The sequence below is a fragment of the Puma concolor genome, chromosome A2, assembly GCF_028749965.1.
Source record: "Puma concolor isolate L17-30 chromosome A2, mPumCon1.1.hap2, whole genome shotgun sequence".
Lineage (NCBI taxonomy): Eukaryota > Metazoa > Chordata > Mammalia > Carnivora > Felidae > Puma > Puma concolor.
The window spans coordinates 83476971-83502668 of record NC_141668.1 but is presented as its reverse complement, the minus strand read 5'-3'; positions in this window follow the sequence as shown (position 1 = coordinate 83502668).

Genomic DNA, 25698 nt, shown 5'->3' with positions numbered 1-25698 from the left:
TAGAAATGCACCAGATTTCTTTGTATTGATTTTGTATTCTGTGACCTTACTGAGTTCATTTGTCAATTCTAGTAGTTTTTTGGGGGACTAAGGTTTTCTATTTATAGTATGTCATCTTCAAATAGTCAAACTTTTACTTCCTCCTTGCCAGTTTGGGTGTCTTTTATTTCTTTTTCTTGTCTGATTGCTGATTACAGTATTATGTTGAATAAAATTGGTAAGAAGAGATGTCATTGTCTTGTTCTGATCTTAAAAGATCTGTTTTTCACCATTGAGTATGATATTAGCTGTGGTTATTTCATATACAGCCTTTATTATGTTGAGGTGTGTTCCCTCTAAACCCACTTTGTTGAGGGTTTTTCTCCTAAATTGATGTTGTACTTTGTTAAATACTTTTTATACACCTATTGAAACAATCATATGGTTTATCTTGTTGATGGATTTGCAAATACTGAACCATTTTGCATCTCAGAAATAAATCCCACCTAATCGTGCAAGATTTTTTTTAATGTATTGTTGGATTCCGTTTACATCCATGGTCATCAGAGATATTGGCCTGTAGTTCGTTCTTTCTCTCTCTTTCTGTAATGTTTTTGGTTTGGGTATCAAGGTAATACTGGCCTCAGAGAATACGTTTGGAAACATTCCTTCCTCTTCTATTTTTTAGAATGGTTTGAGAAAAATACCTATTAACTCTTCTTCAAGTGTTTGGTAGAGTTCACCTATGAAGTGGTCTGGCCCCAGACTTTTGTTTGTTCGGAGTTTTTTGATTACTGGTTCAATTTCATTGCTGGTATGCAGTCTGTTCAATTTCTTTTTTTATTTCTTCTTGATTCAGTTTTGGGAGGTTCTATGTTTCCAGGCATTTATTCATTTCTTCTAGGTTGTCCCATTTGTTGGCATTATACTTTTTCATAATATTCTCTTATAATCATTTGGATATCTGTGGTGCTAGTTATTTTTCTTCTTTAATTTCTAATTTTGTTTATTTGAATCCTCTTTTTTTATGAGTCTGGCTAAAAGTTTACAAATTTTGTTGATTTTTTCCAAAACCAGCTCCCGGATTCATTGATCGATTATTTCAGTTTGTCTTTTATTTCTGCTCTAATCTTCATTACTTCCTCCCTTCTACTGGTTTTAGGTTTCATTTGTTCTGTTTTTAGCTCCATTGGGTGCAAGTCTGGTTGTTTTAGATTTTTCTTGCTTCTTAGATATGCCTGTATTGCTATAAACTTCCCTCTTAGAACATATTTGCTACATCCTAAAGATTTGGACTGTTGTATTTTCATTTCTCTCCATGTATTTTTAAATTTTCTTTGATTACTAGATTGATCCATTCATTGGTTAGTAGCATATGATTTAACCTCCATGTATTTGTGTTTTTTTCAATATTTTTTCTTATAACTGATTTCTAGTTTCATAGTGCTGTGGTTGGTAAAGATGCATAGCATAACTTCAATCTTTTTGAATTTGTTGAGACTTGTTTTGTGGCCTAATATGTGATCTATTCTGGAGAAGAATGTGTATTCTGCTGTTTTAGGATGAAATGTTTTAAATACATCTGTTAAACCCATCTGGTCCAATGTGTCATTCAAAGCCACTCATTCCTTATTCATTTTCTGTTTGGATGATCTATCATTTGACGTAAGTGGGGAGTTAAAGTCCCCTACTATTATTGTATTACTATTGGTTACTTCCTTTATGTTATTAGCTCTTTTATGTATTTGGGTGCTCCCATGTCAGTTGCAAAAATATTTGATTTTATCTTTGTTCTTTGAACAATATTTGATTGTTCTCTTGATGATTATATAGTGTCTTTGTCTTTTGTCCATTAAAGTTTATTTTTCCAATAGAAGTATTACTATTCTGGCTTTCTTTTCACTTCCAATTGCATGATAAATGCTCTTCCATCCTTTCACTTTCAATCTCCATGTGTCTTTAGCTCTGAACAGAATCTCTTTTAGGCAGCATATAGATATGTTTGTTTTTTTAGCCATTCCATCAACATACATCTTTTGATTGGAGTGTTTAGTCTATTTACATTCAAATTATTGCTAGGTCTGTCCTTATTGCCATTTTGTTACTTTTTTTTGTTTTGTTTTTGAGAAAGAGAGAGAGAAGAAGGGAGGGAGAAAAAGAGAAAACATGTGAGTAATAGAAGTAGGGGAGGGACACAGGAAGAGGAAGAGAATATCCAAAGCAGACTCCACATGCAGCATGGAGTGTGATCACTATAGTGAGATCACAATAAGCCAAAATTGAGTCAGATGCTCAGCTGACTGAGCCACCCAGGTGTCCCTTGTTACTTCTTTTCTGGTTATTTCTGAAGTTCTTCTCTGCTACTTTCTTTTCTTGCTGTCTTCTGTCTTGGTTTTCTGGCTTTCTTTGGTAATACACTTGGATTCCTTGTTTGTTTGTTTTGTTTGGTTTCCTACCTACTACTGGTTTTTGGTTTGTGATTACCAGGAGGTTTGTACAGAATGTCTTCAGCCTAATGCAGTCTATAATAAGTTGATGGTCACTTAAGTTTGAACAAAGTCTTTTCTCCTGCCCCTCGCCCCACATTTTAGGTATATGGTGTCATACTTCCCATCATTTTATTTTGTGATATACTTATTTTTACTGCTTTTGTGTTTCCTGCTCTTTCTCCTACTTACAGTCTTTTGTTTCCAACAAAAGAGTCCCTTTAATGTTTCTTGTACAGCTGGTCTAGTGGTGATGAATTCCTTTTAACTTTTTGTTTGTCTGGAAAATCTTTATCTCCCTTTCTATTCTGCATGATAGACTTGCTGGATGGTGTAGTCTTGGTTGCAGGGTTTTTTGTTTGTTTCCTGCACTTTGAACACATCATGCCACTCCCTTCTGGCCAGCAAAGTTTCTGGTGAAAAATCAAAATAGCCTTATGGGGTTTCCCTTGTATTTAACTGTTATTTTTTTTTTAATATTTATTTTTTGCTGCTTTTAAAATTATCTCCTTATCGTTACTTTTTGCGATTTTAATTACTATATAACTTGGTGTGGACCTCCTTGGATTAATTTTGTTGGGGGGGTCTCTGCCTCCTGGATGAGGATTTCTGTTTCCTTTCCCAGATTTGGGAAGTTATCACCTACTATTTCTTCAAATACGTTTTCTGCCTTGTTTTCTCTCTCTTCTCTGAGAAGCCTATAATGTGCAAGTTACTATGTGTGATGGTGTTTCTTAGGTCCTTAAGTCTATTTTCATTCCCCGCCACCTCCTGTTCAGCTTAATTGCATTCCATTACTCTATCCTCCAGATCACAGATTCATTCCTATGTTTATTCTCATCTATTTATCCCCTCTAGCGTATTTTAAAGTTTACTTATTGAGTTCTTCTTCTCTGTTTGGGTCTGTCTTATGTTTTCTCTTTGTTGAGGATGTAAGTGAGGTCATCCAATCTTTTGTCAAGTTCAGGGAGTATCTCTATGACTACTACTTTAATTTCTCTATCAGGCATATTACTTATGTCCTTTTGTTTAGATTACTTGTTGTGATTTCGTCTTTTTCTTTCATTCGAGACATGTCTCTGTCTCCTGATTTTGGCCAACTCTCTAGGTCTGTTTCCATGTGTTAGGAAAGTCAGCTGCATTTCCTGCTCTTGAAAGTAGTGGCCTTGGGGCGCCTGGCTGGCGCAGTCGGTTAAGCGTCCGACTTCAGCCAGGTCATGATCTCGCGGTCCGTGAGTTCGAGCCCCGCGTCAGGCTCTGGGCTGATGGCTCAGAGCCTGGAGCCTGTTTCCGATTCTGTGTCTTCCTCTTTCTCTGCCCCTCCCCTGTTCATGCTCTGTCTCTCTCTGTCCCAAAAATAAATAAACGTTGAAAAAAAAATTAAAAAAAAAAAAAGAAAGTAGTGGCCTTATGAAGAAGAGGTCCTTAAGGCCCTGCAGTTCAATGTCCCCTGCTCACCAGAATGTGGCACTTCAGGGGCATCTCCTCTGTCTGTTGTGTACACGCTGCTTTTGTGGCTGAGATACTTTTTCCTTCATACCAGTGTTCTATAATGGCTCTCTGTGCCTATCGTGGACAGGGTTGGGCCCTGTGTTGTTGGTGGCCATTCTGGGGCCACCTTGGGCTTGAGTTGAGTCAGAACAGGCATTTCCCAGAGATGCAGTAGCACTGAACTGCAGAGTGCTTTCCCTGTGTTGTCCCTTGAGAAGCTTTTGTTGGTTGGTAGGGCCTGCAGTCAGACCAGCTCTCTCCCCCTCGCCCACTTTCAGGGGCCACAGCGTGACTGGTGGGTGTGGTCATCTTTCCCTTTGCTTGGGGCAGGAGTTGCTTTGGAGGGGTATTGGCCTCTGTTGGGGTTGTTTTGCACACCACCATGCTTGTGATATCACTTTTTACAGGCTCTGGCCAAGCATATATTGGAAAGGGAAAATCCACACAACACGAGGCAGGGCACATAGTGCCAGCAGGGTCTGTGTCCATCCACTGTGGGGAAGGGTCCTGCCGCTGCTGGGGACTGAAGTACACTGGGTTTGAGGAGATCTATCTTGAGAAGGGTGCTGGGCGGAGGTAGTTGCTTGTTTGCAAGTTAGGTAGTGAGTACGTGCTGCACTGGTTCCCACAGGTATGTGTGTGTCTAGGTTGGGGGATGGCACCTGCCGACTCCTTTGTTCCTGGAGAAGTCCAATGATCCCTGCCCCTCAAGCACATGCTCTGAGATTAGTAGACAAACCTCCCTCCCCTATACCAAGGCCATTTTCAAAATGCTGCTTTTATGTTGTATCTCTGTGGGGCCGTTTATTATGCTTTCTCTTTAAGGATAGGGATTCAGTTTCCTATCTCCCTAGGTGTTAAGTGCTAATAACTTTAAAAACGTGTGAAATTTAGCCCCTCTGGTTTTCAAAGCCTTCTCCATGCAGATTCCCTGACCCTGGAGTGCCTGGTATGAGGGTTTGTTTTTCTTCCCTTCTCTGAGCCTGCAGAGTACCTCTCCTGCAGACAGTCCCATGGGCTCCAACCATGTCTCCATTCTTCCTACCCTTTTCAATGTGGCCTCTCCTCTGCATTTGGCGGTGGAGTATCTGTTCTGCCAGGCTTTGGGTTATTTTCTAGGTTATTTACACTAATGTAGTGTTATCTAATTGTATCCATGGAATGAGGTGAGCTTAGGATTCTCCTCCCCTGCCGTCTTCCCCAGAAGTCAATAAAGTAATCTTAAAAAAAAAAAAAAAAGATTATATAGTCTGTCACTAGTCTTGCTGCATTTTTATAAATAGGCCAAGCTTAAATTATTTTTATGATTTAAAAAGGCAAGTAATTATAGAAAAATTATATTTATATTTTTCCTACTAGATTGTAGTCCTTTAGACTGCCTTTGATGTTTGTTGTGCTCCTGTAAACTGGACTGGATCTTAAATTTTTCTAGTTTCCTCAAATGTCAGGCTATGACTCTACAAAATAATGTTTCCAATTTTCTTCCACCCTTCTGATTTGCAATCAGTAAGAACAAAGACTACCCTTAAATCTCCTTGGAGAGAATATACCAGGTCTTCCTGACTATCCAGATGGCAGCCAAACATCAAGGAGTTGTGCCTTGAGTACGTATCTCACAGCTAAAGAAGACTCCACATGACATGTGGCCCTATACAAACAATGCACATCTCCAAATCAAATTAACTAAGAAAATGCAACAGACAACATCTGATATGGACAGCTAGCCCAGCAGACTTTGCACCAGGCCTGAATAGTCATGTGTGTTGTTCTGGTTCTGCCATTAGTTTTTCTCACATTAGATCTACTTTATAATATTGAACTTCTTAAATTGGTAACTCCACACTTCTCTGGCTTGCCCCAGAATATCGATCCTCTCTTGAACAATAAAATGAAGTCAAACATTTGCTATAATAATTATTGTTCCTGGGGTACCTGGGTGGCTCAGTTGGTTAAGCATTCGACTTGGGCTCAGGTCATGATCTCACAGTTTGTGGGTTTGGGTTCAAGCCCCATGTTGGACTCTGTGCTGACAGCTCAGAGCCTGGAACTTGCTTCAGATTCTGTGTTTCCCTCTCTCTCTGCCCCTCTCCTGCCCATGCTCTGTCTCTCTCTCAAAAATGAACAAACAGGGGCGCCTGGGTGGCGCAGTCGGTTAAGCGTCCGACTTCAGCCAGGTCACGATCTCGCGGTCCGTGAGTTCGAGCCCCGCGTCGGGCTCTGGGCTGATGGCTCAGAGCCTGGAGCCTGTTTCCGATTCTGTGTCTCCCTCTCTCTCTGCCCCTCCCCCGTTCATGCTCTGTCTCTCTCTGTCCCAAAAATAAATAAACATTGAAAAAAAAAAAAAAATGAACAAACATTTTAAAAAATAGTTAAAAAATCACTGTTCTCCTTTCACCTTACTATCTTTGCCTAGAACGACGATTCCATTGTCTGCATATTGCATACCCTTGCATATGGAGTAAATGTCAACTGTTGGATTGGTCATCCGAGGCCCTACTCTGTACATGAACCCGGGGATCCTCTAGTACATTTAATTACCAATCTTTGTGCCATTCCCACTCTAACTTCCTGTGTTAATTGTACTGTTGAACTTCATATAGAGTGAGGCTTAGTTGGACTCTTCTTAGGACAACTTGCCAGACCACTTGAACCAAGGACTTGAAGGATGATACTTGTAATCAGGAAAATGTAAAGGCTACCTGATTTCTGCCAGGTTCATCATACCCTATCTACAGAGAACCTTCTCAATTTTTCATACTCTTCTTTTTCATGCTAACGACAACATAATTTGTGCCTCATTAGGGTATATTTTCACTTGTATTTGGCAAAAAGAACTATGGGGAACAAACACAATGCTTGAATCTCTATGAAAATGAAAGTTACTGTATGATTGTATTATTAGTTATGACTATTTCACTGTATAATCAACCAGATAATCAGCATTAGGCATCACTTTTGAATTACTTGACAGACTAAAGCGTGACAGTGGTTGCAAAAGACTGCTCAATGTCTAGTGGTGTCTATCCCAGTGAAGGTGTCAGGTTTGGAAGATTAATTACTTTTTGCGTGGGTAGGCAGTGCCATAAATAAATACATGATCAGAAATCTATCTAAAAGCCTGGGGGATTATGCTAACGCTGTTGCTCAAGCAATAGCTTCCCAAGAAAGATTTCTGGATTTCCTTGCAGGAGTAGTATTAGCTAATGGAATTGTTTTTGATTACCTCCTAGTTGAACAGTTTAAATACAGTTCCCACTGACACTCCATGGTTCTTTGATCTTTTTTTGTTGGCTGCCCTCAGGGATTGCTTCCTGGTTCAAGTTAATCTTCCAATTTGGACTCAGCATTTTGTTTATTATTCAAATTTTTTCATTGTAAAATTTGGTCTCCCTTGTATAGCTCAGTGTTATAAAGAAATCACCCAAATAATGGTCACTCAGCATTTTGAAATGATCTCTAAGCCTTATGAGACATCACATAAAGAAGCTCCAGAAATTGCAGAAGACACTTAGCCTTAATGGAACTTGACATGAAGCCTTCCTCTGCTCTGCACTGTAGTTGCTCATATGTGGCCAATGGCTCCAAAAGAAATCACTTTCCTTCCTCCTTGGGACATGACACACCAGGAATGGGCCTTCTTAGCAACCATGAATCGATAATGTTTGATTGCTGACCAGCATGACTTTCTAATAGCCTAACAGCAATGCTTTCCAATGACTGATCAATGGTGCCTTCTAATGGCTGATCAGTGATATTTTTAGAGATTGCGATCAAAAGGGGTAAATGTAAAAGGGACACCACTGAAGCCATTTTCAAATAGAGCCAGAGTAGGCACTGCAGAGAAAGTGCCTTTGAATAGTGCCCATCTTTGAATAGTGCCCAAACCTTTCAACTGGGCAACATGGCAATTGTTTTAAGTAAATGCTTGAGAGGTTGGCAGGAGAACAGATGTCCTGATTAGAAGGCTGATGGTTGTGGATTTTCTGAGAAGAGCATCAGTAGTCAGTCAATGTGTAACTCAGAATAGTTTAGCTAGTTAACACCCACAGAAAACCTTTTTTTTTCCTTCCTTTTCTTCAACTCCTGTAATTACCCTTCTTTCTTTTCCACTTAAAAAATCCCTTACTTCCATTATAGAACTAGGACATTATTTGGGTTTTTACTTGAATCTATACTCCCCAAAGTGCAATTCATTGATCCCAAATAAACATTTGCTTGCCTCTCATGGCTATTTTTTATTTTCAAGTTAACAGTATCTGCCAAAAACTATTAGAATAAATGAATTCAGTAAAGTTGCACAACATAAAATCAACCTCTTGTGTTTTAATACACTAATAACGAACTATCAAAAAAAGAAATTAAGAAAACACACTCATTTACAATTGCATCAAAAGAAAAAAATACCAAGGCACCTGGGTGACTCAGTCGATTAGGCTTCTGACTTCGACTCAGGTCATGATCTTGCAGTTTGTGAGTTTGAGCCCTGCGTCAGGCTCTGTGCTGGCAGCTCAGAACCTACAGCCTGCTTCAGATTCTGTGTCTCCATCTGTCTCTGCCTCTCCCCTGCTCACACTTTGTGTCTCTCTCTCTCTCTCTCAAAAATAAATAAATATTTTAAAAAATTAACGAAGAAAAGTAATAAAATACCTGGGAATAAATTTAACCAGGTAGGTAAAAGACCTGTACTCTGAAAACTGTAAGACACTGATAAAAGAAATTGAAGATGACACAAATAAATGGAAAGATATACTATGCTCATAGATTAGAAGAATACTGTTAAACTGTCCATACTACCTAAAACAATCTACCAATTCAGTGTAATCAGTATCTTAATACCAACGGCATTTTTCACAGGACTAGAACAAATATTCCTAAAATTTATATGGAATCACAAAAGTCCCTGAATAACCAAAGCAATCTTGAGGAAAAACAAAGCTAGAGATATCACAATCCCAGATTTCAAACTATACTACAAAACGATAATAACCAAAACAGTACAGTACTGGTACAGAAGCAGACACAAAGATCAAAAAAGCAAAATAAGAGCCCACAATAGAAATAAACTCATGTTTATAAATAGTGCTGGAAAACTGGGCAGCTACATGAAAATAAATGAAAGTAGACCACTAACACCATATACAAAAATGAACTCACAATGGATTAAAGACTTAAATATAAGACCTGAAACCATAAAATTCATAGGAGAAACCCTTGGCGATAAGCTCTAGGACATCAGTCTTCGTGATTCTTTTGGATGTATCTTCTCAGGGAAGGACAAAAAAGCAAAAAAACCTATTGGGATTATGTCAAAATAAAATTTTTTTTTTTTTTCATAGCAATAGAAATTATCAACTAAACAAAAAGGCAATGTACTGAACATGAGAAGACATTTGCAAATAATATATTTGATACGGGGCCAGCATCCAAAATTCATAAATAATTCACAGAACTCAATATAAAAAAAATCTGATTAAAAATGGGCAGAGGGCCCAAAGAGACTTGCTTCCAAAGATGATATGTAGTTGGCCAACAAGCACATGAAAACAAACTCAACATCACTCAACATCAGGGCAATGCAAATCAAAACCACAATAAGATATCACCTCACATCTGTCACAATAGCTATCACCAAAAAGACAAAGGGGTGCTTCGGTGGCTCAGTCAGTTAAGTGGCCAGCTCTTGGTTTCAGCTCAGGTCATGATATCGCGGTTTGTGAGATCGAGCCCTGCATCAGGCTTCATGCTGACAGTGTGGAGACTACTAGGGATTCTCTCTCTCTCCTCTCTCTCCACCCCTCCCCATGCTCAAAAATAAATAAATAAATATTACAAAAGAGAAGAAGAGTAAGAAGCATTGGGGAGGACGTGGAGAAAAGGAACACTTGTGAACTGCTAGTAGGATTGTACATTAGTGCAGACACTGTGGTAAATAGTATGGAGGTTCCTCAAAAAATTAAAAACATGTTAATATGATCCAGCAATTCTATTTATAGAATTATAGGTATTTACCAAGGAAAACGAAACCACGAATTTGAGAAGACATATGCGTCTCTGCTAATCACAGAATTATTTATAATAGCCAAGATACAGAAGCAACATAAATGCCCGCTGATAGACAAATGGATAAAAAAGATTTAATACATACACACGTACACACACACACACACACACACAGAGGAATATTAGTCACACACACACAAAATGAAATCTTGCCATTTCCAACAAATAGATGGATCTAGAGAGTATTATACTAAGGGAAGTCAGCCAGAGATAGACAAATATCATAAAATTTCATTTACATGTAGAATCTAAAAAACAAATGAAGGAAACAAATAGACTCATAGCGATAACAAATTGATGGGTGCCAGAGGGTAGGGGTGGTGGTGGGATGGTCAAAGTGGATGAAGAAGAGTACAAGGCACAAAATTTCAATATTAAAATAAATAAGACATAGGATATAATGTACAGCATAGGAAATACAGTCAATAATATTCTGACAACTTTGTATGGTGATAAAGGGTAACTAGGCTTATGTGGTGATCAGTAATATATTATTAGATGATGTAATGTATATAAATGTTGAATCCCTGTTTTTCACCTGAAACTAATATAATATTGTATGTCAATTATTCTTCAGTAAAAAAAAAAATTCCCACTGGAAACATTAGTCTCTTGTTAACATAGGTTTTATAAATTCTATTAAAAGGAATTTCCATATTTAGCTCAAGTCTTACACTGGCTGCCTTTTGTATTCATGTGTATGTATGCCAGGCTTCATAATGTAGGAGCTAAGAAAGCAAATCTCAGGGGCACTTGGGTGGCTCAGTTGGTTGAGCATCTCACTCTTGATTTTGGCTCAGGTCATGATCTCACAGTGATGAGATCAAGCCCCACATGCTTTGCATGGAGCCTGTTTAAGATTCTGTCTCTCTCACTCTGCCCCTCTTTCCTACTTACAATTTTTCTCTCTCTTAAACAAGAAAAAAAGAATGTAAATCTCTATATGCTTACAAACCATTAATCCTTATTCTATTAGTCTTTTCCTTCAAAGATGTCCAAATCTGGCTGATTGTTACAATCACCAGGGAAACTTCCTTAATTCTAAACCAACAGGTAAGCATTGGAGCTATGGAACCTTTATTCTATTTATTTATCTTTTATTTATTTTTGAGACAGAGACAGAGCATGAATGAGGGAGGAGCAGAGAGAGAGGGAGACACAGAATGTGTCAGCACAGAGCCCGATGCGGGGCTCAAACCCACAAACTGCAAGATCATGACCTGAGCTGAAGTTGGACGCTTAACCGACTGAGCCACCCAGGCGCCCCTGGAACCTTTATTTTTAAAATATCTTTTAATTTTGTGGGTTTTGGAAGTACTGTCTTAGACCCTAAGAGTAATCAAAACATTCTTATCAATAAACACTGTTTACCACTTCTACCCTCCATATCACAACATACTTTTTCCATTATTTATTATAAGCCTTCATGTCTCTGGAACTACCTTAGTTGTGAGGATGCAGTTTGAGGTGAGATGCCTGAAAAGAAAAACCTGAAGACGATGAAGCTACCACTATCTTGGTTCGGTAACGATATTATATTCAGTTAACAAGTATTTAAAGTGCGCCCTTAAGACTAATCCAGTTTGGCAAGTGCCAGGACTGGAGTCTAAATGGGGCCTGAAGGACACACAAAGGAGGGAATGCCAAATTATATTGAGGGGAATGAAGTCAAACTTCACAAAAGAAGTATTTCTAAGTTACACATTTAAAATGAAGACCAGTTTTTGGGGTGCCTGGGTGGCTTAGTTGGTTGAGCAGCAGACTCTTGCTTTTGGGTCAGGTCATGATCCCAGGGTTGTGGGGATCAAGCCCCATGTGGCACTCAGCACTAACAGCACTGACCCTCTTTGGGATTCTCTCCCTCTGCCCTTCTTCCCTGCCTGTGCTCTAAAATAAAAAAAAATTTAGACAAGAATAAAAAAACAAAATGAAGACCAGTTCTTGGAAGACACATTTGCTGCGGTAAGGATTTTAGACTTACTATGCAGTCAGTAAGGAACCAGTGGAAGTCTAAACAGACAAAGTAACTTGACCAGACGTGAAAGATCTGTCTATTCAACAACACACAGTCCATAGTCAGGGTTAAGAATGGACACGGGGAGGAGATTATAATGATTTGGTAGTGATAAAGACGGACAGCAGATGTTAATGAGGGGCTATATATTTTCTTTTTCCATAAATATTTTCTGTAGGGGAACAAAGTGGTAAGAAAGACTTCCAGATTTTCTGCAATCAGCATCTAGGATAGGTAATATTTTCACTGAGCACAGAGGAGTGAGTTTAGAGAGAGATTTAGTGTTCAGGTTTGGGGATTTTGAGTTTGATGCGTTTTTGTATCATCCAGAAGCATTTCTTTCGTAGAGATACAGATTTTGGAAATACTGTCATTAGCACAGGACAACTTCCAGTCACCAAAATATTATTTCCATACCGTTTTTCTTGTGATCTCAGCTCTCTGTTCCCTGAATTAGTAAACAAGTGCTGTTATAGGTTTGACATCTCTGATGTTACAAAGAAATTTACCTTTTTATTTTCAGCACAATCCCTGGCTTGTAACTGGTTGAATATACACTATAATTTTCAATCAATAGCTCAAGGACTCAAGACATAGAGACATAAATGTTAAATATTGGATAGAGGGAGAAAATCACAATACACTAGAAAAGACATGACTTGACAAAGGAGAGGATACCTAGTCAGGCTTTGAAGAATGAGTAGGTTCTGAATGAGCATACAGAAGCAAGAAAAGACACTGAACTTTATCAGTGTTTTAAGAAACAACAATTTTACATATATGTACTGCCTTAAACTCCGTTATGGTCCTATAATGGTCCGTTCAGGTTTAAAAAAAAAATCTAAATACTGTTTCTTTACACTGTTAAGAGTCACCAACCTGTACTAAAAGAAATTTTAACAGATTTAAGATGACTTTGGTCCTTCAAATTACATCTAATAGAAGTTTCAGTGTATGTGTTATTTCATTGGAAGGAAAAGAAGAGAACCAAAGCACAAATTACTATAAGTAGGCAAAGTGTGGAAAATTGTGTATAATTGGTTGATGTTATCACCCACAGAAGTAGGCATGTGATTAATGCAACTCTGTAGCAATAAAATGAAGATTAAACCAGGTAAATTTATAGACCTAATCCTTTGACATTTGCATTCAAAGTAGGTATTGTGAAATTTCAGTGCTTTATGGATATAAGATACTTAGTAAGATTTAGCATTGTCTATGCAATCACTAAACATAATTTGTGTCAACAACGGCATAAATGTAGCATGGGCAAGCTGTAGATAGTGATAATAGAAGCCCGTGAGTTGTGTAACTAAATAAAGTTAAAAAATGCATTGGACCAGGACGAACACTAATATGATGGCAGAATATTTTATCCCTTTATCCCAATTTTAACTTTAAAAAATTCTCAGTTTAATCAACAATATTAAAAAAAAATACTTTCTTATATTCTTTCAATGTCAGCTCTGATTAACACTGAATTATTATTATTTGTATGTTATTCAGTACTTTCCTTTGTAGAGGTAAGGTTCCTTTGTACAGGCAATTGATACATCACTCAAAGAGAATTCTAGACTTTTTAATATTAATTCATGCTGCTCTGGGTGATATAACAAACACTGAATTCATAATAAAGATCTTTCTTGACTTTAATAGAGGCTACAAAAATTAGAAATACCGCAGTTACTGGAGTCCACTTTAAAGTCTTCACCTCCTCAATATTAAAAATAAATTTGTCACGCAGTCACAACCGAGAGCTTTAATTTTTTCTTCTCTTGAAGTCCTTACTAGGTCTAGTTGTGTTTAGGAGGGAAAGGAGCTACAATGAGCTTCTAAGGAGAAAGCACAGCTGACATGTGTAGAAATATTGCTAAGACTCCCCCTGGTTTTTAAAAGACATTTCAGCAGCTGGTCTTAATTCCTGACAGTTTTATTTCTAATATCATCTGGTTGACATAAAAGTGCCCCTGTCGGTTTTGAAAATGAGGAGAATGGGAGTGGGCAACCAGTGTAAGAGCGAAACTCCAATGCATCTCAAGTGGTAATTTTTTTTTAACTGAAAGGAGAAAGGAAAGCAGTTTGGTCTAGGAAAACACTGATTTTCCCAATTCCCAACTAATAGTAAATACTTACTTGAAATCGTTTTTGTCCTGTTGCACATAAAAATGCAGTATGGTCTTGTTAGCAGCTTTCTTGTTGATGAAGCATTTTATTTTTGGCACGTTTCACTACGTGAAGGGATGTGCCTGACAAATTGGCTTCCGCTTCTCTGTCATGCAAATAGAATCCATCCATACTTTTCTCTTAAGCACTTTTTGCAAAGTCATTAAGAGTAAGTGGGGGTGGTCAGAGGCACCTTTGGTTTGCACCGAATAAGTCAATGAAACAATAAGGGTAGGTCATTTAATATAGTTGTAATCGATTGCTGCTGTTGCCTTTCCGGCCAAGCTGTTGTGCAGGAACAGATTTTTAATTAAATAAATAGCTGGGTCGACAGGCAGGTGCGCCTGGGCAAGCAACCTGCCCCGGGATTTGGTTTGCAGCAGTTGCTTGGCAACACAACACGGCCGGTCTCTGAACAACAGCTGCACCCTCTGTTAGCAGCTAGCAGATGTTCACACCTCGGAGAACGGCATCAGAAATAATGATTTGCGAATAATAGTTTGTGCAGCTCTCTAATAAACGAGAAAAAAAAAATCGCTCGCATGACAGAGGTCAAAGATATTCCAGACTGTCATAGTGAGTGTGAGTTGGGATCCAGTGAAATTATTAGCAGACAATGAAGATAAACTATTACTGGGTACACTGGAGCTAAAAAAGGAAGAGAAACTTATATATGATGCTAAGTGAGAGATGTTTCTATATACATTTCATTTCATCTCTTCATGAACTTCTACGGCGGTATTAACTGTATTTCAGCAGATGAGACAGTAAATTACAGCGAATTTAAGTCACCTATCAAGTTTTCGCTATTATTTTAGTGTGCTCATTTTAAACTGGGTGGAGGGCAGAAACCAACAACACACTGTTTAATATGATACAAGAGAAAATATATGTAATGTAATAATGGTTACTACTAGCAACTGGTAGCCATGTCAATTATAACTACTTTCCTTTTACTGTGTCTATAGGATAATGCTTAAATTAAAAAAAAATGAATATTTAATACACAGTAACTTGATTTTCCGTTAAAAATTATTATAAAATGTGGGAAGGAAATTCTTAATCTCTCTGCTCGTAAGAACATATAATTAAATTCTGATAAACCAGAACCTCCTACTACTTTAATCTTATCTGATTATCCCATGCAGTGAACATATGGCCCCAATTTTAATGTTCCTTTTGGTACAAATGCAGTTGAATGAAAAAGAGTATTGTGTATTTGCACTTGGGTAACATCTAGAAAACTGCTTCAAAATTTATTTAAAAATTTTTCTTGTTTGTGTTTTACAAGAGGTTTAACAATGTCTCAGGGCAGTTTGTGAGCAATTTTTCCCCCTGCCCATCATCCTAAGCATGCATGGGGTATGAGATCCATAGTACCATATAGGCTACATAATCACACAGAAAAATCTGTCTTCTCTTCAACCTCACACACAGGCACGACATGCCCTTTTCTTTAATTTATAATAAATGGAGATTGAGTAATAAGGAAGTGACGCCAATATAAAAATATATGAAGAATTTTTCATTTTGCTTCTTTTAGTAAAAGTATATTTTCTTTCAGAGTCATGCTTAAATAAAAAACACAGCTTCACAAATACTGTTTGTTCGTCGTAATCATTTTCTGTGACTCTTTGGATGAAAAATGTTTATTCATTTTCCTCTTTAAAACCTTAAAACCTGAAGTTACCTCAACAGCATTTACCAGTTCTCACATTTTGTGATCGTATAGTTACAGCTTCTTTAGAAGAAGAAAAAAATCTCAACCCAACGATTGAATATATAATTTTGTGATAGAGCATTTAGAGTAATGTAATGTGTAGTTAATATACTAAGTTAATCCTTGCTGGGTCAACAAATAGGAAGTTGCAGATAATAGGTTTCTTTCCTTGTCTTTTCTAAGATATAACAAATCTAATCAATCAGGCATTATATGTCTATATATAGATATATAGATATTGAATTGGATACCTTAAAAAGCAGGACTTTTAAGAGTAAATCTTTAAGGGAAGAATACTTTTTTTTGAGGAGGACAGTATTTACTGCTTAGGTATATTATTGAATTCTAGGGGGGAAAAAAAACAACGCTGTCATATCCCGTGAAGACAGATTAAATGTTCAATACGTTGTCGACTAATACTCAAAAAAATGCTTCATTGACTAATCAGTGTCACATAGGTATTGAGGGCTAGATGTAGAAAGTGCCCTTTTCAACTGCTTGTTCAGGCTGAATTTTTAGATAAACTAGATCATGTAAAGAATTTTTCAGCATCAGGGCTGACCACTCTGATTTATGCAAGTAAATTTAATTTGTCAATGAATCAACTGTCCTCATAGTCAACCTCCTCATAGGACACAGTAGAAATCTTTGATTTACAAAATTGAAAGGAGTATGATATTATAAAGGACTTTTATTACATCAAGTTTAAAATATCTAACATGTGGGTAGGACTATCACTGCAAAATAGGAAAAAGAACATTTGTCTTTGTAGTATCATTTAAGGAATTCTGTGACTATGTCCTAATATAAAGTAATGAGCATTCTACATCACTTCTATGATATTATTGCTAAAAATACATGACCCAGAGGCACCTGGGTGGCTCAGTTAAGCGCCCAACTCTTAGTTTCAGTTCAGATCTTTATCTCAGGGTTGAGTTCAAGCCCTGCATTTGGCTCTGCACTGGGCATGAAATCTACTTTAAAACACACACACACACACACACACACACACACACACAAATACATGACCCAATGCAATCATGAGAAAAAGATCAGATAAACTGAAATTGACGGATAGTCTATGGCATAATTTGCCAATATTCTTCAAAAGTGGGAAGGGCCTTGAAGGGCCTTTATCAAAAGACAGCGAAGACTGAAAAGCTATTCCAGAATTAGGGGAGAGCATGGAGAAATTGTAACTACACACATTGTGTGACTTTTTTTATTGGATCCTAGACTATAAAAAGAACATCAGTAGGGCAGTTGATAAAATCTGAATAAGGTCTATGATTAGAAAACTGTATTATATCAATTTTTTGGTTTCTGTCATTTTGCAGTGTTTCTATACAACATTAACGTTTGAGGGATCTAGTTAAAGGATCAACAAGAATATTTTAGACTATTTTTTAAAAATGTATGTATGAACAATTTCAAAATGAAAAATAAATTTTTAAAAACTCATTAAGCCAATAGTGGATACAAGTCAGTACCTATGAAGAAGGAATCCTATATTAAGTCTTTTTTAACATCAACGTCATTTTCTTTGTGATGGTGACTGACATCATTAAAGATAAAAGGAAACGCATACATATACACACAGATCAAACCGGATTCCTGGAGAGTAAAGTCCAGAGTTATAAATACTGTTACAACAGAAGTAAAAAGGGACAGTTTGGAGCAGACCAGAGTGTATGGTCGCCCTATTTAGAGACTCTACTTACAGAAAAACTTTCTGGGTTTACAAAGGAACAGGCTGTAATGACAATGACTCATCCATCTTCGTATGCAAACCACTTGGTACAGTGCCCTGCACAGTAAAAACTCAATACACGTTTATTGAACCACAGAGGAGCTGGCAAAGAATTTAGCTTCTTTTAAGGATATAGTGGTATATTTCATCTGTTTCACAGTTTAATCTGGGACTGGCTACTCCACTCAGTAAAGGATGTTTGGGAAGATGCATTTCTCACCTTGTTATAGTTTCGTAATTATGAACATCCTTTATATTTATTACCACATATACGATACAAATTCAAGACCCAATTGGTCCTGAAAACTCAGGAAAGGGACTCGCAGAAAGAAATGAATGGGCTACTGAGATGGTCAATAGAAATACTAGGAAGGTCTGTGGTTAAAAAAAAAAAAAAATGAGTACTTTTACCTCTTTAGAGGAAGCACACGAAATGAGTCATTATTGACTAGAGAAAGAACTTGGTGGTGGGCAATCTAATTGTTGAATGTGCTCCCCTGGTGGTGTAAATCAGAAAATCATTGAACAGTACTAGTTCCCAAATTCTCTCTCATCACACATAACAACAAAAGCCCAGACAATCAATCAAGCAATTCATTCAGAATCTGGTGCTGTGTCAAAGAGGTTGCCAAATGCTACTTGTTATATACTGCAATATCCTTCAGTAGGTAAGAATATAGTTTTTTGTTTCCTTGTAATAAAAAGTAAATCTTAATATATCCTTGCTGTCTTCCACAAGTCAAACATATCCACAAAGCCTTGGATGGCTTTAGACCATCTGAACACAGCCCAGTTCATTCCCCCTGATGGGTTATAAGTCTCAGCTAGTAATTCCATATTTATATATAGATAGCTAATTTAAAGGAGTAAATGTTACCTTAACCCTCCTTGATTAGTTTTCTCTAATTAGGGAATAACTAATAAAGCTTGTATATATTTGCTAACTTTCAACAAGGAGAACATGGAAAGATTTTTTCTATATTCACCAATTTAATAAGTAATTCAATGTTTTCTGGGCACCTGGATCGCTCAGCCGGTTAAGTGTCTGACTTCAGCTCAGGTCATGATCTCATGGTTTCAAGTTCAAGCCCCAAGTTATGCTCTTCACTCACAGCTCAAGCCTGGAGCCAACTTCAGATTCTGTGTCTCCCTCTCTCTGCCCCTGCCCAGCTTGTGTATGTGTGCACTTTCTCTCCCTCCCTCCCTCAGAAATCAATAAACATTAAAAAAATAATTCAATGTTTTCTAAGTGTTGAAATGTATTTATTTAAAAGGCAAACTGATTTATGGAAAGCGTGAGGAATGGATGAGGATTGTAGAACATCATTAAAGTGTGGTGAACTCAGCAAAAATCTGCAAGAATTTGTTGGTTCTATTTAGGGGGAAAAATAATTTAAAAACACACAGAAAGAAACTAAAACATTTAGACACTAGGATTATATTTATATGACAGATGAATATAGTTGCTGATCTTATGTAAATACCTATTATTTAAAAAGGCTTAGGGGCACCTGGATGGCACAGTCGGTTAAGCGTCCGACTTCAGCCAGGTCACAATCTCGCGGTCTGTGAGTTCGAGCCCTGCGTCGGGCTCTGCGCTGATGGCTCAGAGCCTGGAGCCTGTTTCCGATTCTGAGTCTCCCTCTCTCTCTGCCCCTCCTTCGTTCATGCTCTCTCTCTGTCCCAAAAATAAATAAACGTTGGAAAAAAAAAATGTTTAATAAAAAAATAAAATAAATAAAAAAAAAAGGCTTAAATGATATTTTTATATTTTATGAAAACAGCTTCTCATTTCCCCCCCCGCAAGAAAGAGAAATTAGAAATCAAGCAGGCCTAAGTACTTATTATCTACCTTACATTGAACTGGAATGAGAACATTTAAAGGAATCAGAAGGGGGGAATGGAGGGAGAACTAGAAAATATTAGATATGCTACATAAATAGCAGAAACTATGTAGGACATGAATTCACGAGAAACAATGCAACTGGAGATGTTTAAAAGCTAAATGTTTTCTCCATTATTTTTAAGATGTCTTCACTTTGCTCCTAGCTTTTACCCATATGCGTCTCTGAAAGCTTAACGGATCTGTGACCCTTTAAAACTAGACAAAAATTCAGAGACTGAGGATGGTAATGGAGTAGGAAATAGAAAATAAAATTACATGTGATTTCTTTCCTCATCTTATAGTAGAAACATAAAGGAGAGGACCAAGTTTGACATGGTCTACACTCCTTGGAAACAGAAGATATGTAAATGAGTAGTATTTTACTGTTATCAAATTTATATGGGCAGGTACAAATCATGCATGGGAAAAATTCCCATTTTACTCAGTTTAGCATGAATAAGAAGAAGCTGAGTTACTTGTAATTATTTAAAAGTAAATACCTAGGCTTTATCTGGCATCCATACTACACATGAGGTATATTCATAGTTTCATGAACCACAGTCCCACCTCTAATCTCAGCAAATATCGTCTATAACTTCACAATGGACTGCCTTAATAAATCTTTAAGAGTATCGTTTCCTAGTGAGCGTAATATAGAAGCCAGTGAGGCTTTGGAGTGAGCTCTTTCTTGGATACTCAGAGCCTGGGACAAGGTAATTGTTCATCTTTTATGTAAATAGGCGGTTTGATAACAAGTGCATATTAGAACCACCTATAGAGTTTTCAAAAATGTTGATGTCCAGGTCCCAAATCCAGACCAATTAAAGCAGAATCTCTGTGCTGAGATCAGGGAAATGAGATTTTTTTTAAAAACTCACTAGAGGCTCAAGGGGAGGTAGGGTTGATGAACATTGATTGACGTGCTTTAAAAGGGATCAGGCCCTGGGGCACCTGTGTGGCTCAGGCTGTTAAGCCTCTGCCTTTCCCTGAGATCATGATCTCATGGTTGGTGACTTTGAGCCTCACATCCAAGTTCTCTGCTGTCAGCACAGAGCCTGCTTCAGATATTCTATCCACCTCTTTCTCTGCCCCTCCCCCTCTGTCCCCTTGCTCTCTGTCCCTCCCCCACTCATGTTCTGTCTGTCTCTCAAAAATAAACAAACATTAAATAATTTTTTTTAACTAAAAAAAAAAGGGATCAGGCCCTGCCAGTGGTCGAATCCTTGCTCCCAACATGCTTCTGACCCCCAGCTTTGTGAACCTGGCCAAACGTCCTCATCTTCACTACTAGGATGAAAATAGAAAACTGTCTCATGAGATTGTTAAACAAATTAAGAGTTAATATTTATAAAGCAGTGAGGACAACAATAACTGTATACATGTCTGTTAAATAAACATTAAAAACAAATCAGACATGGGGGTGCCTGTGTGGCTCAATCAGTTGAGTGTCCCACTCTTAATTTCAGCTCAGGTCATGATCCCAGGGTCACGGGATGGAGTCCCGTGTCGGGCACCGCACTGAGTGTGGAGCCTGGTTAAGATGCTCTTTCTCACTCTGTCCGTCTCCCCAACTCATTCTCTCTAAAAATTCGATCAATCAATCAGTCATCACTCAGGCTTTGGGGGTGAAGGGGGAGAAGTTTTAGGATAGTAAGGCAGTCAGTGTAGCCATTTGGTGTCCTTAGAGCTGGAGTCCTTATTGCAACTGGAATATCATTCAAGGTTTAGCTGGGACTTCATCAAGAAGTCCAGTTAAATAGACAGAAATTGGGATATCTTGGCGCTTTATTTAGTTGTAAATGACACAACTAAAGCTGGCTAAAAAAACTATTCATGCACATAAGTGAAAAGCCCAGCAGCTCAAACAGGATGGTGAAGACTCTTTCCCCCCTTTCTTGCCTCTACTTTCCTTTCCAGGCTTTATCTTGGGACATGCTGTTCCTCGTTATAGCAAGTAATTCCTTCTATCACATGTGCCACTCAGTAACTCAGGTAAATAGAGATCTTCCTTCCCTCTCTAATCTCAGGCTAAGACCCGAGTTTCAGGGTCTCTGCTTTGCTCTGCCCAGGATGATGTCAATGTGCCTTGGCTTTCCTGGCTCTCCTTGTTTGTTTGCCTAAGGATTAATTAATTGCCAAGTCCAGGGGAATTTGATGCTCAAATTAATTAGACTGGAATCATATGCTTTTGTGGGGAGGCAGGGTTGGAGCTAGCTTTACAGAAAACACAGAGACAGAGTGAGGGGTTAGCAATCCTTTAAAGAAACAACAGGTGATGTTACCAAGAAAAGGAAAGGGTTCAGGGCAGGTTATTAACAGGTGTCACCATCGTTAAAGAGTAATAATTCCATGCTTCTTGGAGGCTCCTCTAACTAGTGGGTTCCTAAATCCAGCTAAATTCAGAATCTATGGGGTGGCACCTTTAGAAATGCTGGCAAGTATCATCTTCTCTCATTGTACAAAGATTTCCTACTTGTTAATTCCTGAAATTCTCTCAAGAGAGGATGAAGCGTTTATGCTCAGACCTAAAATGCAATGTAACCCTGGGCTAAAGAATTCACTTATCTAAACTCAAATTAAGATATAAACTGTCGTGAGATCTCTCTGGGAGAGAGAGAGAGAAAAAAAAAAAGGTTTTGACAGGAGGCAAGAAGAGAGAAGCCAAGGAAGAAATAAATGACCACAGAAGGGTGAAGCCTTGGGCACTCTGGGCAAGCAGCCGGTTTCATGCGGCTGCCAAGGCTGGCCGTGTCCCCCATAAGAGCTCTCAAAACTAGATTCTCAGCACATTACATCCTGGCAGCTTAGAGCATGAAATGCAGTTCACAATTTCACAATGTGCCTAAAGTACCTTTGATTCGAAATCAATCCTTTGGGTGGTTGTAGATGGGATGGACTGTGGATGCCAAAACATTCCCTCAATTCAGAGAAGGATTTGATTGTTTGACATTATGTGAATTAAATATTGTGGTTATTGACTAATTTCTTTCACATTTAAAGATATTGTGGAGACATCATGTAGACAAGCCAGTTTCAGCACAACCAACTGCCAGAAATGACCCTGGAATCTTAAGACTTCAAAACTTTTACCTTGGAAATGTGACCCTTAGAACACTGACAAGGTCTGCTTTTCTTTCTCAGTACTCTCATTAGTGTTGTGTTTGCTTCCCTTCTAGTCTGGATTGCAGCCCACACAGTGCTCCATGCAGGATAATAAAGGTTTTAAAAAATCAACTTCTTTGTGACCTCTAAAAATCAACATGTTCAATCTCTACCTTTAAATTTGTTTTCATTTTTTTTCTATGAATCTGCAATGATTTCCCTCTCCCTTTTCTCTAACTTCTGCTTCATTTTGCTGCCCCTAAAACAGAACCATTGGTTCTTATTTCCATGATTTGAGAGGCCTCAGGTTTTCCCTAATTCCTTTTTGGTGGATCCTTCACCATCTTCCTTACACTCTACATGTAAGTGTTCTTTTGACCAAATTCCCTTATTTTCTAAGCTGGGTTTACTGTCCTTTCTATGTGTTCCCGTAAGGTTCTATTAAAGAAGCAATCATATTGCACTGTAATCAGTTGTTTGCATGTTGATACCCCTACATGAACTCAAACCTGAGAAAAGAAACTGCTATCAATACCTGTTTTTACTCTACTAAGCAGCTCACTGCCTACAACTGCAAATAAACTCTTTTCCCCTCAAAAAATATATCTGAGATACTTTGCCTGAAGGAATTGTGTGACAGACAGGATCAGGCCTCTGCAGGTGGAAGTTACAGTGGAATTAGAGATAATACTTTATGGCAGCTGTTCCCCAAACTAGAAAATTAGACTACACTTCCATTCCAACTCTAGACTTTCAAAATCTTGGTCAATCACCAGACAGTTGTGATAATTTGCAAACCAAAGTTCTATACTTGTAGGTATATATATACTTATGTGTAGCTCAGAAATAGGACAGTACCTTTTGCCACATTTAAAACCATGTTAAATCTCTATATAGATGGATTCTTTTTTTAAATTTTTTTAATGTTTATATTTGAGAGAGAGACAGAGTGCAAGAGGGGTAGGGGCAGAGAGAGAGAGGGGGACACAGAATCCGAAGCAGGCTCCAGGCTCTGCGCTGTCAGCACAGAGCCCGATGTGAGGCTTGAACCCACGGACCATGAGACCAGGACCTGAGCTGAAGTTGGACGCTTAACCAACTGAGCCACCAAGGTGCCCCTTTATAGATGGATTCTGATACTAAAAGAGTAACTGAATATCCAAGATTTTGTGAACGTACACAGTGATAATTTCATTACAAAGAAATCATTCTGTGCATCCTGTAAGATGCACATATCCACCTGACCAATCAAATCATTTCTAGACATTTGTATGCTGATGAGAACAGTAAAATATGAAGAGAACAATAATGGTGGAAGCAAGTTGACAAGAGGGAACAGACTCTTGATCAAGTAGACAGGTTGGCCACAGTTGGGAGAGAGGCTACTCTCTGGGCCAAGACACAGATGGGATCGCCTAAATCTTCTTCTGTTTGTTTCTCTTTTCACATTCAAGTACGTAGAGGTTCATTTGCTCAGTATGAAGAGGTGATCAAAAGATGAATTTTCAACAGACTGGGAGGGCAGTAAATGACTTCCATGTGGCTGAATCCATTGGTCCATTCTCAGTTGGGCCATTTGAATGATAGACAGCCTTAACATCATCTGGCACTCCCTCCTTAAAATACTTCAATCGCATGTTTTCTCAATTTTCTCTCAACTTCTTGACCACTCCCCTCTCAGCCTCATTGGCTTGTTCTGCATCATGTCTCCAAACTCTCAATTTGGAGCGCCCCACAGCTCAGACCTTGAACTCTTTTCCTGTCTGCACTCCCTAGGTGACCTTTTCCATTTTTCTAACTTAAAACCCATCTGTGTGTTATGGTTCCCAAGCTTCTATCTCCAGCCTATATTTCCCCAGTGAATTCTAGGTTAGCATATGCAATTACATACTCCGTGCCTCCACTTAGAATCACGCTGTACCTTTCAAGCTTAACATGTTCAGAACGGAGCCCCTGATATCTCCCCAACCACAAACCTCCTTCCCCTATATTCTTTCCACACTTAGTAGTAGTGGTAGCTCCAGTCTTCTGATTATCCACACACAAACCTGGGAGTCACAATTGGCTTCTCTCTTTCATCACACTTCACTTAGAATTCACCAATATAACTTTTTGTCTGTATTTTCAAATTCTACCTGGATATCGATCTCCAAATAGATCACACTTTCCCTAATTCCACTGCTACCACTCTGATCCAAGCTACCATCACCCTCAGCCATCTAATTAGCTACCCTTTTTTGGCTTACATTTTCTTTTCATCCATCTACTCCAGCTACATTACACACCTCACTGTTCCTAGAACATGCTAGGCACGTTCCCAATTTAGGGCTTTTGCACTTACTATTTTCTCTGCCTTGAATACTGTTCTCTTTGTTAGCCATATGGCCTACTCCTTAACTCTCTTCAAATCTTTATGGATGTATGGAAAAAAATATGAAAGGATGTATATCAAAGTGTTAACTTTAAAGTTTATAGAAAACACACACACACACACACGCGCTCAACTAGTTCTCTCCAGATGGTGGAATTTAAGGTAACTTTACGTTTCTATTTGAATATATAAATATTTTCTTAGTGTATTCCAGTGAAGATATAATAATGAAACTCTAATATATTTTCAAAACGTTTTTAATGTGATTAGTCTTATGAATTATGAACCATTAATGTAAATTAAATTTAAAGAGTCCCAATTCACAACGATTACACTAATACATTCTTCCCTCATGGACATAGCTATTTGTACTAAGTGTTTTTGGTGTCGTTTTTTTTGTTTGTTTGTTTGTTTTTTTTTTTTTGCTATATTCCCATTACTACAATCTTCTCTCATCCATTACTCAGTTTCATTGGGTACACACTGGTGAGGATATAGACACCCAACAGTTGAGGTTTACAATTGCATTTTAAAATTTTGTATTCGCTTTCTACAGCTTTGATAATGTACTATGAGCCCATTTGGAATTGCTTACACTACAATGAGCACTGCGGGAATGATTGGGATCCCTGTGATGAGACTCACAGTAACTAACACTGTTGAGAAGTCCCTGTGCC